General features: G+C 35.9%; 1 protein-coding gene across 2 annotated transcripts in view; it reads right to left on the bottom strand.

Annotated features, from left to right (window-relative positions):
• Positions 1 to 18,963, bottom strand: part of AGTR1 (angiotensin II receptor type 1) — a 46,911-nt gene that overhangs the window by 18,185 nt on the left and 9,763 nt on the right. For both annotated transcript variants that reach the window (XM_047727362.1, XM_047727358.1), the window contains one exon: positions 18,289 to 18,373. The gene's annotated coding sequence lies outside the window, so the exon portion shown is untranslated. The remainder of the gene's footprint in view (positions 1 to 18,288; positions 18,374 to 18,963) is intronic.

The following is an 18,963-nucleotide window of genomic DNA, read 5'->3' as shown; positions in this document are numbered from 1 at the left end:
TAATTATTGGTTCATGTGGTACTGTCACTACAAATTCCTTATGAACTAGTTCTAGTACCATTGTGTTTGAAATAGCAGCTAAATCTGAGGAAACTATATTACCCCTTTTTCCGTTAAGAAAAAAATGGCACTATTTTCTATTCTCTCACTAGGAAAACACCACTGTACTTCTTATCACAGAGTGCAGCCTTTTCTGTATACTGATGCCAAACTGGTAACATTTTAGTGAGGCATTTGAAGTTGTGATATGCAACTCCATGGGAGACAAACAAGGTCATTTAGAAGGTCTTTTCATTGAGAACATCAGAGCTTTCAAAAGATGCAGGCAGCCTTTCCTGGATAATTGGGGTAAAACAGAAATAAGAAAAAAAAAAACCCATAAAGTACAAAAATAAGCAATCAGATGGAAACACTCAGAATTAAGAGTGAAAAGATGTAGTGAATGTTGATGTCAAATCTTAATACTATATAAAACCAAAAGTAGTGAGTAAGAGATCAACATAATTTAAGAAATTGAAGAGTAGAAATCAGTTGATTGAAGTTAGCAGGGTTTAAAAAAAAAGATTTAGTACAAACCCTAGTCTAGAACTGGGGGTGGGGGGTTTTGGGGCTTTCTCTTTGTCTCTCTAGAAATTGAAACCTTAGGCAAAGCATTAAACATTCATTGGACTTTGACCTGACAAATGGGACTGAGACTACAAAGCCTCTATCTTGCCAGTGGAAGAATGTTGTAAGATTACATGTTTAACATAATTTCCTTAAAAGACAGTATATTATACCCATTCAGTGTGAATAGACTAGGTACAATAAAAACAAGTTTAACCCATGACTGAAGTGGAAAGCTAATGTATATATTAAGAGGTATATGTTCAGCACTTAGAATTTTAAAAGGAAACATTAACTTTAGTAGAGTCTGTTGGCTGTCAGGCATCATAAGAAATAACCCATAAGCTTTGCAGTCACAGAAGTCAGTTAAGATAAAGGCTCCACCTTTGACTTAATCATGTAATTGGTTAAATTATTCACCTTCTTTGATACTTAGTCATAAAGCAATGTAAAGGACCCAGGAAGGATCCATTTTTTTTTTAAAAGAAGTGAAAGTATGAACATATAAAGGGCAGATGGTTTTAAGATTACTTTAAGTTGGAGGGGGAAAATATCAAACTATAGACCTTTGGTTGGTGAATCATACCTCAACTAATTAAATGGCAAAAATTTCCTTCAAAATGCAGAATTCAGAGAAAAGATTTTCTTTGCCAACAACTCCCCTAGTATTCATATAAGTCTCTTCCTTGAATTATCAGACTTAACATGTGGTAATTGTTGTTCTTTAATATGATTTCATGAGATTCACTTTCTAATAATTATATAACACTATTGTTTCTGGTAATAACATTTTTGATATTACTTTATTACTATATAAAGTAATGGGGAAACAAAATAAGCTAAGTATTTTTGTACTCAGAATACAGTAGGCAGATTTGTGAAGTTCATTAGCATTTTGTGAGACTAACAGTGTACTAATAGTTTTGGATATCTTGATATGAAGAACTTCTAATTCAAAGAAAGTGTTCAGAAATCAGTATTTCAGTAGGCATAGTTGCATACATGTCAATGGCCAGTTTACAACCATTCTCTAGATAAATTGCATGGTTTATGGTATGCCAACAAATTAAGATGTTCTCTTTACATAAAAAGTTGAACGACTTTTGAATGGTCTTTTAGTTTCGGTTTGGAGAGCAGTTTTATCTCAGTGTGGATCAGGAAGTCACAGAAATTTCTGCTGTAGAAGGAAGTTTATAGGTCATATTTACTGCTTTTCTTCAGAGGAATATATATATATATATATATATATATATATATATATATAGTATATTTTCACAGGGACAAAGGGCATATATATATTAAAGATGCTTCTAGTATCTTAATTTATATTAGAAATATATATATATATATACACTTAAAATATATATATACCCTTTGTCCCTGTGAAAATACACAATTATTATATTCTGTATGGTGTTTTTGTTATCAGGTTATCCAAGCAAAGTCTAGTTTCACCTGTAATGTAGTTGAACTATTATTATCTACAGTCTTTTGCTTTTATTTAAACAACTTAAGTCAGAAATTCATAACATTTTATTGCTAGAATAGTCTCTAGAAATTACATGCACCAAAGTTCACATATTCAAATACTTACAGGGGCTGGGAATAACAGTTGAGTGAAGCAGTCCTAGTAGTGAATGGAGGACCCTTCCTCTTTCTCAGAGGAGGTGGGGGTTGGGGAGTCTTACTTCTCAACTATAGCCAATTGTGCCAATTGTGATGTAGGGAGGCACAGGCTGATTTTTTTTTTTTTGAAGATAAGCTGGAAATTTAAAATTTTATTTGAAATGTATTCAATTAATACAAATAATAATAGTAATAATAATAATAGTAATAATAATAGCAACACTGTGTAGAAAAGAACTCTTCTGCAGATCAAGTTTGGTCTGAGGGCTGCGGATTTATAACCTAGGATCCAGGTCAATGGCCTAATTTTACAACTAAGAAAGCAGACCCTAAGCCTCAGAAAGATGCTGCAGACCCCTATATTTCAGTGTTTTTTATATTACACTAAATACTTGAAGTACACCTCTTTTAGAAATTCCCCTTCCATTTCCATATTCAACAACAATCAGACTGAGGAGTTGGAGGTAGTGGATGTGATGGGCTGAGGTTATTGTTCATCCCTGCTCTCATCCAGCCCATCTTCCCCATCTGGGTGTGCAGGAGGGGAGACTAGCTCAGATGATGAGAACTCTCCCAGAAGGGCAGCCTAGATGTCATTCCTTCCTTCACTGTTCCTAATAGCAACTTATTTTTCCCTTTTCATTGTTCCGTATTGCTAAAGATACTATTAGTCTTTTAGAGCTGTTGCTGCACTTAACCAAAATCTCCAAATGGGTGAATACAGTATAGAATCTGTGACATTTGGGTAATATTTCATGTTATTTTAACATTTATTCAAAAAAGATCATCTAGTACCAAAAGGAAGATCAATAATGAAAGGTACTGATGTTATTTCATAGAGCCACACAGCCCTATGGCTCTGGTTATATAACTGGTAATGAGGTTAAACTTTAAAATATTTTTAATAAGTGCCCCAAATATTTATTTTTGAAATAAATAATTTATTATTATGTTATTTATTCATTGTTGAGTAAAGTGTTTCTAAAGTGAACTGTGATGCTCCAAGCAAGAAATTATTTACTCATTTGACTTTTGGATACCAATATATTTTCTAAGTTAATTCACTGCAGGTTTAAGAACAAACACAGAAGTACATAGGGAGAATGTATCTGGTATTGATTAGGTGGATACATTGAGGGAATTATACAGGATTAATACTGAATATGGAGTATTTCTGATGAATGGTAACACTTGGCTAGCAGATACATTTCTTTGGCCTCTAGCCCTAATAGTTTCCTGGACAAGTTGATTTTTCAGTTTCATTAGACAAAATATTTCTCGTAAGCATATTTTGCATTCTGCAAAGGACAACATGTACATTTTGATTAATTGCCTGGTTAGCTGGAAGAACACAGTTCATGGTTTTACACATAGTACCTTAGATGGGAAGAGTGGGGAGCTGTAAAAGTATTAACTTCTATTTTAATTTTATTTTGTGTAAAAGATCAAATTTCATGCTTTATGCTTTTCCAAGCTCTAGAGTTTTTAAAGTAAGACAGTAAAGAAAGATAGAAAATGTTGGTCTGATAATGTAAACTTCCTTATAACTCAGGAGATGCTATGGTTGAGGACCACTAGCAGCTACTCTACTGAGAAGTCTTCATGCTAGAATGAAGGAGTGGCAGTCCATGGAGGGTAGTAGAATCTGCTCATTGGGCAGAGATGGGATGGGGAGGGGTCAAAGTGAGATGGGATAGGGATGAGGGCTCCATGACTTCAGGAATGCTGTTGTCTTTAGCTGGTAACCACCTGCTAAAGGCAACATTTGCTTGGGAGTTGTAGTAATAAGCAAGTATTAAGTATTAGGCTGCTGGGATCAAACTCAGGATCCAGAAAAGAATATTGTGGGTACAGTAGAAGGAACATCTTAGTATCTAAAGTCTTGATGTATGTTTTCATCTGAGATACTGTAGTTTTCATCTCCAGAAATCCAGTTTCAGTCTTTTTTATATCTTACATATCTTGAATATTCAAACTTTCCTCTAGCTTCTTGAACATATGGAACACACTTACAATAATCACTTAATATGCTTGTAGGTTCTCTCATCTGTATCATAACTGAATCTGTTTCCATTGATTGTTTTTTTCCTCTTTATAGATGGTACTTTCCTGCCTCTTTGCATGCCTGATAATTTTTGAATGGATGGTAAATGCTATGAATTTTGCCTTGTTATTTATTGGATGTTTTTGTATTCTTACAAATTATTCCGCAGCTTTGTTCTGGAAAGCAGTTAAGTTACTTGCAAACGGTTTGATCCCTTCACATCTGGCTTTTATGCTTTCTTAGGTGGGACCAGAGGAGCATTTAGTCTAGGGCTGATTTTTTTTTTTTTCTTACTCTGGAGGCAAAAAAAATCCTTCTGAGTATACCACCGGATGCCCCATGAATTACAGGGGTTTTTACCCTGTCTGGTGGGAAGAGAAACCATTTTTTGGCTTTGGATACACTCTAATCCTTTTGGATGATTACTCATACACATGCGCTGAAACACAAGGGGGATACTTTGTAGATTACTGGGCCCTTCCTTTGTAAAACTCCGTGGTACACTGCCCTGTGACTCTAGCTCCTTGCCTCTCTGGATTCCTAGCTCCATCTCAACTAGGAGACCTAGCTACATCTCTTCAACTCAGGGAGCTCCTTCTGGATTCTTCTTCTTTATGCCTTGGCTGGAAACTATCCCCAGGCAGTGAGCTGGGACAACCACAGGGTTCACTTCATTTGTTTTCCATCCCTTAGAAATTACTGCCCTTCATTGCCTGGTATATACTGTCTTGAAAGCCATTTTTCCTCATATATTGTTTCATATATATAAAAAATCATTTTTTTTACCTATGTGTGTGTGTGTGTGTGTGTGTGTGTGTATGTGTGTGTGTGTATTATATAGTTACTGTCTTAGGTGAGAAGGTAAGTAAATCCCTGTTAGTCTGTCTTGGCTGGATACAGAAGTCTCTGGGTTTGATTTTGACCCTACGTCTTGCATGTTATTTGATTTTGGAAGAATTACTCAGCCTTTTCCTCTTCTTTTCTATTTATGAAATGGAGATAATAATACAGTGATTAATTGATGGTATCATATAGGGGAGAACATATCATAGTCTATGAGATTAGGCAAAGGAGTATCCATACACTGAAAGTGAATTTTTTTTTTTAAACGAATTATTTATTTGACAGATCACAAGTAGGCAGAAAGGCAGGCAGAGAGAGAGATGGGGAAGCAGGCTCCCTGCTGAGCAGAGAGCCCGATGCGGGGTTCCATCCCAGAACCTTGGGATCATGACCTGAGCCGAAGGCAGAGGCTTAACCCACCGAGCCACCCAGGCGCCCCCTGAAAGTGAACTTTAAACAAAACACGATACCTGAGTGGGATGAACTTTCTCCCTAGCAGGGACACTTGCCTTAATTGTTGCCCTCACTCCAAATAATGACCCTGCCCTTTACCTGTGGGTCTGCTAGTAAAGGGTCTATAAGCCAAGAGGCAACTTGTCTCCTCCAAGAACCCATGGGGCAAAAAACAGGTTTATCCAAAACATTCTGCCAAAGCTATAACACCACACAATTATAGTACCATTAACAGAATCTGTGTAATTTGTGGTTAAAAACTGATTTTTTCCTTATTTCGCCTTAATTTAATCACTTTTACCAAACTCCTATGAAGTAAACTGCATTATATATTGAGAACATCTGCCCACAGTTATAAATATTGGAACTCATTCAGCTTATAATCAGTACATTGACATTTGAAAAGAAAGTGATGTTTTTTAAAGAAAAGATCTTTTTTCTGACATATTAAAATTCCAACTTAGGAATGTGAGAAAATAATAAAATTGTATGGCTTTTTTTATTGCATGTTTATTTAGGCCAAACCAGTATGAGGCAGCTAGATTAATTACTTTTTTACTGTTAAGTACTGTACATAGTTAATTATTTCATCTAAGTTGTGTCTGAGCCAAACCTGTGAATTACTGTTCATGCAGGGCAATGATGATAATTTATGTACTCCCTCCATGCTACAGCTTGTTAATATATTATTTTTGATTTGAAACTAGATGTTAAAAGTTTGCAAGAGGCTTTTAAAGACTACTCAGTGACATAAGTTCTAAAATTATGGATTTCAAAATTAAGGTTGACAATATGCTATAATAGGAAATTATTTAGATGATGGAATTATAATACATTTTGTCTGAAAAATATATTTTTCCATATTCTACTCTGATCTGTTGACTCTTACAGTTTCAGCTTTTGCTTTTTATTCCTCCTGATTTTATGGTGTGGAGGTTACTTTGGGACCTTAGATAGTTTTTCAACATGCACAAAACCTGATCTCACCCACTGTCCCAGTATGGCTGATCAGATATTTAACTGTGGCTACAAGTGCCTGACGGCCGCAAGTGCTTAGAGAGGCGCTCATAATCACCATGAACTCACCAGGCGAAACAGATGACACTGAATCTATTTTTAAAGTTTAAGATCATCTTCACAAAACTTGAGTAACAGGTTCCCAGTGATACATACATAGAGTCAAGTGAAAGAGAACTTAAAATGTTTTATAAATTCAAAAATCAAATTCTAAGAGATGCCATTAAAAAATAAAGAAATCAGTAAAAACAATAGTGTAATTAAAAAAGAAGAGATGTTACTAAAGAGTTTCCTTGCTACTACCAGCTGGCCCTGGATAAGGCACATTAACAACACTGGGAAGCTTACTAGTAAAGCAGTCTCAGGCACCATTCTCACCTACTGAGCCAAAATCTGCATTTCAACAAGATTCTTCAGGTAATCTGTGCATTCATTCAAGTTTAGAAACCTAGTCTAGTGGGACATTTAGTAATCACTTAAGCTTGTGCATGGACCCAACAGTTTGCCCTTTCTGCAGACTGGAGAGGGCCCCAGTCACTAAGCCCACTCTGGTGGTGTGGGGCTGTCGTTGGAGGGACTGGGGAATAGGACAGGTAAGCTTCGGTTGTGTGAGGGTCTGTTGCATTTTCTTGGGGAGCGCTTTCATGAGGAATTTAGAAGAGTCCCAACGAGGCAGAACTGTGTACCAAGGAGAGAAAATCTGTTTCACATAACACAAATATCTGTCCGGTCCATTCATATAATAGATGAACTGGATGTTAATCTTTTGGCTGAAAATCAATACAGATCCAGATTTCTTTTTTTTTTTTTTTAAAGATTTTTATTTATTTATTTGACAGAGAGAAATCACAAGTAAGCAGAGAGGCAGGCAGAGAGAGAGAGGAGGAAGCAGGCTCCCAGCTGAGCAGAAAGCCCGATGCGGGGCTCGAACCCAGGACCTGGGATCATGACCTGAGCCGAAGGCAGCAGCTTAACCCACTGAGCCACCCAGGCGCCCCCCAGATCCAGATTTCTTGACGGAACTTTGGTGGGAAGGTCCTTGCTTATTTTAGGAGAATCAAGGAGCACAGTGAAGATGGCAGGTGCTTCACATTTCCTTGAAGCACATGCTTACCTTTTTTTTGTGTGAAATATGTGCATTTTGCAATGTGAGTGATTTTAACTAGTAACTATTCTTTCTTCTTCTTCTCCCCCTCCCCCTCCTTCCCCTCCTCCTCCCCCCTTCCCCCTCCCCTCCCCACCTTCTTCCTTTTAAAAAATTCTCCTCCTTAAAATGCCTGCGCTTGCCTCACAATTTCTTTTCCTTGCTGAGGCTTTCAAACTGTTCAACCACTAGAGGTCTGTATTACCTATTTAAAAAATCATACCCAACTAGCTGAAACTTTCAGCACTCAATTTCAAAATCTATTTCTGTTTTTTAAGATTTAAGATCTTTTTAAGACATAACACCTGGGAATAAAAAATCACCACGCTTTAGGAAATGAAGCAGAAGAACCTGTTTCCCCTGCTATTTCCACTATACAGCTGAGCACAGCTTCATACTCAAGCTCAAAACTCAATGGCCAGTCACAAATCACAGGAACAAAATTTATTTTCTGCAAAATAGTTATTCCCTTGATTTAGTCTAAGATGTCTGGGTTTTTTAACTTTAGATTTTAAAGCATTTATTTTTCTCTTTTGACTGAAGTTATTCTCAGTTTTAAGACACCAATTTTACAACTTTTGTGAGGGTTTTAAGAAAAGATTTTTCTTTTATTGGTCATCCAAGATTAGACTAAAAATTAATGTTCTTTCACGCTTACTTTATAAGGCTCTGCTGTAATTTTATAAACCAACGAATGAGCCCAGGTTTGCATGGTTAAAGCTGTAATTGAGGTGATGATTGTTAGTGGCGCCTACACCTTGGGTCCCTCAAGTTTTCACTGTGTTCCATGTTTGCACGGAGATTTTTTTATTAGGAGTAGCACATTTGGACCTGCCCTCTGCCAGTAGCACTGCAGGCTCTGAACCTTCCAGAAATCTAAAAATGAGGTGTCCTGTTTACAGGATACCCGATTGATAATGGTAAAACCTTTCTACAGCCTTACAGAGCAAGGCTCCTTGAAACACAGCACGCTCATATATTCACATATTTAAAAGGAATGGTGGAAAATATTAGAGACATAAAAGCCATAATTTACAGTGTATTGCACCAGGGGTTTGGGATTCTGATGCTAGATTTTCATAGATTGTAATTATGCCTGCATTTGGAGTAAGTGGCTACATTTGTTGCCAGGCAAGGTGTAACGCTAAGAGGCTCCCTTCTTTTAAAAGGCATTATTGCATAATGTTTCTGGCCTGTACTGCTTCCAGAAGCATAAGCGGGTCTAGTGTGACTTCTCTCTCAGTCTGTCACTTTATTAAAACATAACAATTTGCAAGTGTTATTTAGCAGATCAGCTGGGTTCATTTCAAAGGCTAATATTTAACAGAGAGGGAAATAACCCATCCCTATCCTTTTAAAAAGTGTTTTCTCAGGCAAATTGCCTAGTGTCTTCCGTAGATCTCAAAGCTAGGATTCAATGATAATTTTAGTAATGTCTTACACTGCTTGCCTACATAATCCAAATGATCAGTTCTAGAGAAGAAGGAAACTAATTCACAGTGCACTAATTTGTACAACATACCGCATTATTTAAAGTAGCTACTTTTTTTCTTCATTTCCTATTGCATTTTTGTGTCTGGCTGGTGGCATATGAATTAACAGTTTTCTCACTGAAATGTGACAAAAATATTTGCTTTACCGTATCTTAAACATTCCTTTCAGAGCTCTGGACTCTCCTACTATACAAAATGATGCTAGCTTAAACTTGCACCCTATATCCGTATAAGCAAATATTAACAAGGTGTTCACTTAGATACATATATGGTAAAAAATGCTGATGGTGTAGCAGTTAATTAAAAGCAACGGCAGGAAGTTATCAGGCTCTGGAGAACTTGATGGGTTACATCTGGAAAAGAAATGATCAGAACCAGGGTGTTGGAGTCAGTCCCAAATTCCAGTTCTGGTCCTGACATTGGTTAGCAAAGTGGACCCCTTAGGCTCAGTGTCCACGAAAAAAAATGAAACCAATAAGAGAACTTTGCCTATAGGGTTTGTTTGTTTGCTTGCTTTTTGGTGGATTAAGTAAGAAAATGCAGATGAAGCGACTGACTCAGTGCCTGATCCAGTAAGTGTCCAGTTAATGGGCATTATTTTTTCTGCTGTTATGTGTCTACATTTATAAAATAACAATATAATACAATTGTAACATCATAGTACCTCCTAAGTGTTGTGGGAAGTTAAGATTATGTGTATCAAACAGTACCTGGCATGGTTGCTTCCCAAACTGGTCTCCCAAAGTTTTCACCCTTAAAACTAAACTCCAAGTTGGGAGAATTTCAAGGATAATTCATTCCTGGATTTGAGTTTTTTTTTTGTTTTTTGTTTTGTTTTGTTTTTTTTTAGCTTTTTGAGTGAGAAGATTTGCCATTTAGATGCTTTACATCTCACTTATTTTTTCTGATCTGGATGATGACTGAAACTTTTGAGTCTACCAGATTAAGAAGATAAAATAATGCATTGAAATAGTAGGTAAGTAGGGACAAATTATTTTCAGGGAAGTTAAAAAAACTGAAATTAAGAATCTGTTGAACCTCCAAGAATGGAAAGAAAAATGTGATCGTGCTTAAAATACTATTTTCATATCTTTCATTACTTCAGCCCCAGCAACTGAGGAAAGTTTGTATTCCCTAAAATGAGGTATAGTAAGTATCTCCTTTCAGGAGAGAAATCTGTGGGAGAGGGATTGGGAAGGAAGTTGTGACTAACTAGCTTTTTATTAGGGACCGAATACTGATTAAATTACAGGCATTATTTTAACTCAACTTGTCTTCTCAATACTATTAGGATTTAGAATTAGAACTGCTGTATTTTGCAATGAGCACTGAAGAGAACAAAGACCAGCTACTGACATACAACTAAAAAGGTTTTTCTCAGAGAAGGACTAGACTTGGCAGTTTGGCCTTTATGCAGCAATTTCCAAGGACACGCTGGAGTTACAAAAGAGGTACATGCTTTCTGAAATCAGAGGCACTCAACTGGACAGGAGTCCACATCAGTTCAAACTGACTTTCATGTTTTTATGTGAGAAAAGGAAAACCTCTCATTTAAAGTTATGTGTTGTGTACTCAAAATGTTCTAGTTCCTTGGCAGGCTGATTTTATGGGATGTCATTGATATGTGGGGTACTAGGAAATAAATTCCTAAATAATTATCAATAAACAACCATTTGTACTATTAACTAGCCTTAGGACCTGGAAGTATACCAGAAAAAGTTCTTTTGGGGTCATATTACAGTTTAGAGAGCCAGCCACACATTGGCAGTTAAGGACTGAACCCCTACGTCTTTCTGTCAACTCAGTACAACCCCATTCCCAGGAATCTCCTTATATCACCACCACTTTGGAAATCAAATCACCATTTCCACTTCTGAGTACATACCCTAAAACTCTCCACTTGTGCAAAAGAAATGTACAAAAACATTTACGGTAGCATTGTTAACCAGCCACTGAGTACTGCTTTTCTAGAATAAAGGAAGTTGCTTTTTTTTTTTTTTTTCTTATTCTGTTCATGATCACTTCTCATTTATTACTCTTGGGGAAGTCTTTAATGGAGGCCTGTAGGGCAGCTGGCCCATTTGGGGGAAGCATGACATCACAGATGCTTGTCTCTTCCTTGGCCCATCTGCTAGAAATAGTAACTAAGTCTTTTGCCTGTGCTGGTAGGAGAGAAGCTGTAGAAAATCAAATTAGCAGGAGAGAAACCATTAGTCTTCATTTTCTTGTTTCCAACCTGCAAATACAGATTGTTAAATACACTTGTTCCCTAATCCTCATTAGGAAATCTTGTAGAATAGCAGGACAGGAAAAAAGCATGGGGATTATGAGAAAACACCACCACTAAAATATAATGCAAAGTCAGGGCTATTCCTTCTCATTCAGACTATCCTACATTTGTAGTGTTGGTTGAATTTGAAAATTTTTATTAAGTAATTTTCTTCCTTGTTATATGTGGATGAATGCCACATTTACAATCCCAAATGTATCTTTTTATTTAGAATTTTCTTTTTATTGGACTTGGAGATAAAATAATTGAAATAGGATAACTAATATATAAAATCATTTTACATTTGTTAGTATCCCTGGGATTTGTTAAGTTCACCAGTGTTAAGTTCACTGATATATTTGTCTAAGATGGCAAAACTTTCACTAAGAATAATTTAAAGGCCAGGTTATATACCCCCAAGTCTTTATTACTTGAGTTTTACTTTCAGGCCCAGAGACCAGGGATTACAGGTCAGTGATAGGCAAAGAGTTTTTGAAGTATACCAAAGGCCCCAAACAAATCAGTTGGTGTCCAGGAGGACCGGACATCAAATACACATTTTTTAATATTTAGAGTTCAAGTTATAGCCACAGAACCAACTCTTGGGGATTGAACCACAGACCTGACTTCTTTTAAAAATCTAACATTTTGGAAACATTTCAGTACATTTCAAAGCATTTTAGGTCTTTAAATCATTTAGGTTTAAAGTTCCATTTGTTTCTTCTCCTAACATCCATTCTTAAAGTCTCCAGTTTCTACCTGTTAGTCTTGCTATCCTTCAATAACTTGATTTCTCTTTCGTTATATGTTCTTCTTTTGTGGTTTTTAAGGATATTGGCCTATTTGCTGTGTCTTGAATTTGCTGGCATAGTACTGCCTAGGGCCTTTGCTTTTGCTTTATGCTTTGCTTTTGCCTAGAGGAATCTTTCCCCAGATGTCCACAGAGTTCCTTCCTTCTTACAAAGGAGGCTTTCCTTCCTTCCCCTCTCATTTCTATCTGCATTCTCCATGTCATGCAACATATTGCATTTTTTACTTGATTGTTTTTCTGTCCACATGCACTAGATTATAAGTTCTCTGAGGCCAGGGGTTTTTGTCTGCTACTCACACTTTGTCCTCGGGACTGAGAATAGTGCCTGACATGTAGGTATCTGACAGAAATACTCAGTGAATCACAGCAGAATTCGTTGCAAACCACAACTCTAAATAGGGATAGCTTGTTTTTAACATCATTCTCATTCAGAAGGATTCTTACTGTCATGCATTTTTATTTGATATTTTTATTTTAGAGTCTGAGGAAGAAATTTCAGGATTAACCAATACCCATTCAGTAACCAACTTCTAGATCACAATAGTTTTAAACTGAAATGTCATCAGGATTTGAGCAGTTAAATAAATGTGTGAAGCACCCTATTTAAGATATTAGGTAACAATGGGGTCTGTGATAAACAGGAGAGTTTATATATACTGCCCTACTTACAGACATTTGGATTTGAAAAATAAATTTGAAAGATAGCAATGTCTGAAGAAAATGTGTCTACCCGTGGTTTCAAAGGTCCACTTCAGCTATCAGTATGTGGCTGAGAGGACCATGAAGACATTTTCCAAGTCACATTGTTTCTTCTACTTCTTTTTAACTATATACACAGGTCTGGGTATGTGCCCGAATCTACAACAGGACAGGAATACTCAACTGATCAAATCTAATTACATTTGCTTCCCAACTAAATTGTATATCACCTTCCCCTCTTGTGAGAGATATAGCCCCTCTTGGGTCCTCAGCATCTGATTATTGCAAACCTAATTGATTTGCGACATTTCATTAATAAAGTTAACTAAAACTAATTATACATATTGAATAAAGTTTCCTGTGAATTGAATTATTCTATTTAGCTTAAGGGTTCTTAATTGTTAAAATGAATTGCTGAGGAGGATTGCAGAATTACTTTCTCTTGGGATACACACACACACACACACACACACTCAACCAATATGAGTTGATGGATAGCGACACCACAGAAACTAAAAACAGAAACAAAATTGATTAAATATGAAAATTAAAGATGTCAAACATCTTCCAAAGAAGATAAAAATCATAAAATAGGTTACCTAGATCTCTTCATTTTAAGATGTTGAATTAGGTCTGTTAAATTTGTCATATTACCTTAAGGAAGCTAAAATAAAAGTTTTAATTAATTGACATTTATTGTTTTATTCATAATATGATTTTCTTTCACTTAATTGGTTTATACTCTATTTCTCACTCTTTAATTCAGGTGGTAAGTTCTGTATAACTCATCCATCTAATTAAGTCTAAATTCTAGCAGAAATCCAAGAGGAGCTTACTACTACTTCAGTTGTCCCACCAAGCTCATGTGTTGTGGGCAACAGTTCTCACAAATAGGGCCATTCCCTATTTGTTCAACTGTGTATAGATATGTTCTATGTAAAATGGAGATAAGCATTCATTAATGGTTTGGAGTTGAACAAAATATAGCCAACCTATTAGTATTATATATATCACATGAGAAGCTGTTGTCCTTAGTGAGTCAAATTTGCATTGCTTTCACACTGCCCAAAGCAGTTTGAACTTTCTGCTTTACACTGTTAAGACAATTGTTTTATCCTCCTGCTCTGTACACTGACCATACTAGAGGGACCAGAAGCAGTGAAATGCCCATTTTGTTCTTCCTCTTTAACGTGGGAGTATCACTGAGAAGCCAAGGTTCAGGGTCTATCCTTTATCCACTGCCTTGTTTAATCTACAGCAGCTCTATTTGCTTTTTATGGTGACCTATGCTGTGTATAGACGTATTTTGGCCTTGCCTGGGTGAGAGGAGGAGGAAGGCTGTTCCTGACTGGATTTTGGACTTGCAATATGACATTGTTCCTGTTGTGCCAGGGTTCCCTAGAATTTAAGTGCTGGAAAGGTGCCCAAGACCTAGTTCCAGATAACCACCTTTCATCAGATCTGTGCTGTGTTATTACATTTCTAAAATATCTTACACCTTTCTGGAATTTAAAAAATGATTCCTAAATGTCTAAATCTTCTTAAAAGTCTTAAAAGGAATGACTAGTTGAAGGGGAAGGATGACAGTATTTTTGGTACTAGTCAAAAGTTCTCTCTGCCAGTAAAACAAAGCCTCCACATTTTGGTGCTAATTCTCTGAACTCTTTTAATTATTAAAAATCTTAGGGGCACGTGGGTGGCTCAGTGGGTTAAAGCCTCTACTTTCGGCTCAGGTCATGATCTCGGGGTTCTGGGATCAAGCCCTGCATTGGGCTCTCTGCTCCTCGGAGAGCCTGCCTCCTCCTCTCTCTCCCTGCCTGCCTCTCTTGCCTACTTGTGACCTCTGTCAAATAAATAAATAAAATCTTAAAAAAAAAAAAAATCTTAACAGTAACCTAAATTTGAGTCTCTTATATGGTCAGTTATGTGCTAAGCATATCTAGCTCTATTTTTCAAGCCTAGGAACAGTGTTTCCATAGATATACTATGGATAATAGGTTCTTTGGAGTAAACCTGTTACTCTATAAAGAAATCTATATTTTTCTTTATTGTAAGAACCACCCCTCAAATGACTAACTTTTACTTTGCCTTTTTTTTTTTCCCCATTGGTAAGACTCAAGGATTCATACTTGATAATTCCAAACTAGGTGCTAACTTCTATTATATATGCATTTATTGAAAAATAATACTAATAATGTGTAAAGGGAATACAGGCAAGATATTTATATGCTTTCCTTTTAGTTATATAGCTATTTCAAATCCTTGATGCTTCGATGACTCAAAGACAAATTCATTTTTAATTTTTTGCCTTGTGTAACACACAACCATTAGTCTAGGAACCAAATGTAATTGAATTACTAGGTATAAGTGACTGGAAAGTAATTGAGACTGACATTTTAATAATGGGATCAATACTAGTGGAAAAATGGTGACATGGTGACCAAGTACTTTAAGAATATACTATAACAGGTGGTGATTACATTAATTAAAAATTGAAAACAAACTACTGTTCTCTGTGATACGAATAATTTGGAAACAGAGACTCCTAATATCTTGTGCATTTCTAGAAAAAGAGAAAAAAATAAGTCATCTAATACTTATTTTGCATGGCTCTCCAATTTCTGAAAAAACGCTAAGTCATCTGTAGTTACCTCAGTATAATTGAGACATATCTATCATTGCAGTAAAAAAAATCTCACAGAATATAAAGAACAAAAAAAAATGTGGGTCTTTAGAAATGATCCTACTTCTTTTCTAGTTTTGTTTACTTGGAGATGTCAATGATGGAGGTTAAAAAAAACCAACAGCTATATATTATTAGTTCAATAAAATTGCGTGTACCTTTTCTCATGATTTTTAAGAAAACAAGAGCCTCTAACCTTAGGAGAGTAAATAAGATACTTAACACCATGTATTTTAATATGCAAGTAAATAGGAAAAAGAGAAAATTACTATGAGAATTATATATTAGATATCCTACAGCTGAGAAAATTAGAATTTAAAAAAATACTTTAAAATTTCTCAGTAAGTTTAAAAGACCATAAAAATTTCTTACGAAGTAACAATGGAAATCCACTGCAATTATTAGTAAGTTTTTTATAGCAATAAACAAATTTTCTATGATACAAATGTTGTATCTAGAATTTGTATCTAGAATTTTCTATGATACAAATGTTGTAAATCTGTCCTGTCCAACAGTTTAGCCACTAATTATATGTGTCTTTTCTTGAAATGTGGCTAACACAACTGAGGAACTGAATTTTTAATTTCATTTAATCATAATTGATTTATATTTACATTTGAATAGCCATACATGGCACATGACTACCATACTGGACAGTGCAAGTCTACAGATTTTAAGCCACTGAAGTCTTTATTTATTCTTTTAAATGTCCTGTTTTCCTTATTTTTCCTAAGTAGATTTCAACTTAAATTCTTTTGGTCCTATAAAACAAGCTCTGAAATGCTGTTTACACATTACTGGTTTAAATCGATAAGAGGTCAGAGTTCTTTAGTTGTAAGTTGGTAAAACAGGCACTGCAATGTTCAGAAACTCTAAACACACTTTTTGTATTTCGGTAGAGTGCCTATGGATTGGGTGGGGGCCTTGGAGATTATTTTACAAGAAACCAAAGGCAAAGTTGCTAGTCAGTGGCAGAATTAGTATAGCCTTAGTACTTTAACAAACAAAAAATAACTTCTTTGAAGTAAGCACATTTTGCCCATTCATCTGTAACTTAATGGTTTAAAAAAGTTGAAGATTTTATAGTGTTTTTTTTCACTGTTTTGTTGTTTGTAAGGAAAACAACATACTATTTTGAAAGTTTTGCTACAAATATGTGACTGTTAGAAACTGAGGGCTTCCAGAACAAGAGAAGGGAGGCTGTTCATAGAATCATTTCCATCAGGAACTCCCCTGGATTACTGTCTTGCTTTTTCTGTTATAAGGCTGATGGAGTATTATGGACAAACAGTTCTTCTGTTCAGAACTCTTAGGATATAAAATAAAGCTTCCTATTTAGGAGATATATTTCAACATACTTTTTCTAGAGCTGGATTTTTGCTGAAAACATGTATAGCCCAGCTTTCTAAGCTTAACTATACCTCAAAACAAAACAAAACAAAACAAACAAACAAAAAACAACCAAACAACACCCCAACCTAAAGATTTCCAGTGACAGAACTCTGTAGAATGTTTCTATTTTTGTCTCCAAGATTAAAGCAATCCTAAATAGTTTCCTAATACCACCATGAAGTGCCTTCCAGCAACTGTTTCCCATTTGCCAATGAAGCAAATAAAAGAGAAATAAAAAGAAAAAGAAAATCACCTCTAACATTTGTCTGCCCACCCAGCACCTGTCCTATCTGTCTTCTGCTTTGATAAAATGTAATCACAATATATTGAGAAGAGGACAAGCTACTCTCTTTATTCTCTCTGGGGGGACTATGGAGTGTCTCCCCTGTTAATTTAGGAGGTTGAGGGCTTGTTCCTTGAGCTGTTTTTGTGAGGAGAAAAAAAAATCTTTTGATCTGGAAAATACAGGAGTCTTTTTATGAAAAATAATCAGGTAGAACAATATGACAGGAAGTGGATGGACGGGGCAGTCTCTGATTACCCACGCTGCCCTCTTAGGTTCTGAGTGTAATGCCCAGCTGCATGTCTCCATGGGATTCATGCCTACTAGGGGGCTAGACTATATGGGTATTAAAGGGTACTTTGCCTCCAATTCCACATTGCCCTTTTTGCCTATATCTTACTGGAGTAGGGGAAACTTTTGCAAGAATGAGACTCAGAGACATCTGGATTTTCTGAAGGTGAGCAGGTCAAGTTTTAAGGTTTATGGTCCTTGGACATATGGTCTTTGGACATGTGCTTCTAGAAGTGAGTGCTTCATAGAGCCCAAACCCCCAATTAGGGGTGGCTGAGGAGAGAACACCATCAATTCCTTCTTGGTTCTCTGAAAGCCCTGCAGAGTATGAAGAACAATCCACCAATGGCCACAAGGAGATCCTTGCCAAGGGGTTGCAAATCTCTCACATGGTTTACATTAACAGATGAATATCATCGTAATTCTAACATTGTTTACATTTAAAATTATATAAATATATATGTTCTAAAGCTACATATAAGGGATGAGATAAGACTGGAATTTCATTCTTTTCTGCTTCCTCTGTTTCTGTCATTAGACAATGGTGTGTGTGGCTTCTTGTGCTACCTCCACCACTGACACATTAGAGAAAAACCACTGACAGATGCAGCGCTATAGGTATAAGATATTTTACCTGGATGCAGAACTTCTGGGATGGCTTCTACGTCTTAGTCAGATGAAAGCTCAGCCATTTTAGACCAATTTATCATATATTCAACCTGAAAAGAGAAAAGAGTAATGAGATTCACTGAATATGGTCAGATTTTCATTTTTTAGTTGATAGAATAAATATTAACACTACATCTTAAATGTGTTTTTGAAGGGAATGAAACTGTCTGGTCCATATCAAGGATATGTTTGTCCTTATGTAGAGTTAGGCTGCACAAAGTGGCAGTCTGTCATGTGGGATTTCATCTTCTTCCTCGTTACAGTCAACATGTTCCCCCATACCCTTGTAGATACACACTAGAGGAGAAAAACAATGTTTTTGGGTAAAATAAAATCTTATTCTAAGACACTTCTGTAGACATAACTAGTAATATAAGAAATATCATAATAGATTAGATACTTATGAATCTACAGTTAAACTTTGATAAATGATTCTTTTTAATATAAACCTATATGAGTGTGATTGCATCAGAACTGAAAATAAATCTTTTTAAGAGATCTGGGTTTTTTTGTATGTCTGTTTTTATTTTTCATTGTAGTGACACATCTTGTGGTATAAATATCAAGTTATAAAAGAGTATAAAAATAAAAGTTCGTGTCTCCTAGCTCTTGTCTCATGTCTCAGATACACTTCCTAGAG

Source organism: Lutra lutra, chromosome 1 (genome assembly GCF_902655055.1).
Source record: "Lutra lutra chromosome 1, mLutLut1.2, whole genome shotgun sequence".
Classification (NCBI taxonomy): Eukaryota; Metazoa; Chordata; class Mammalia; order Carnivora; family Mustelidae; genus Lutra; species Lutra lutra.
This window is presented reverse-complemented; position numbering and strand designations above follow the sequence as displayed.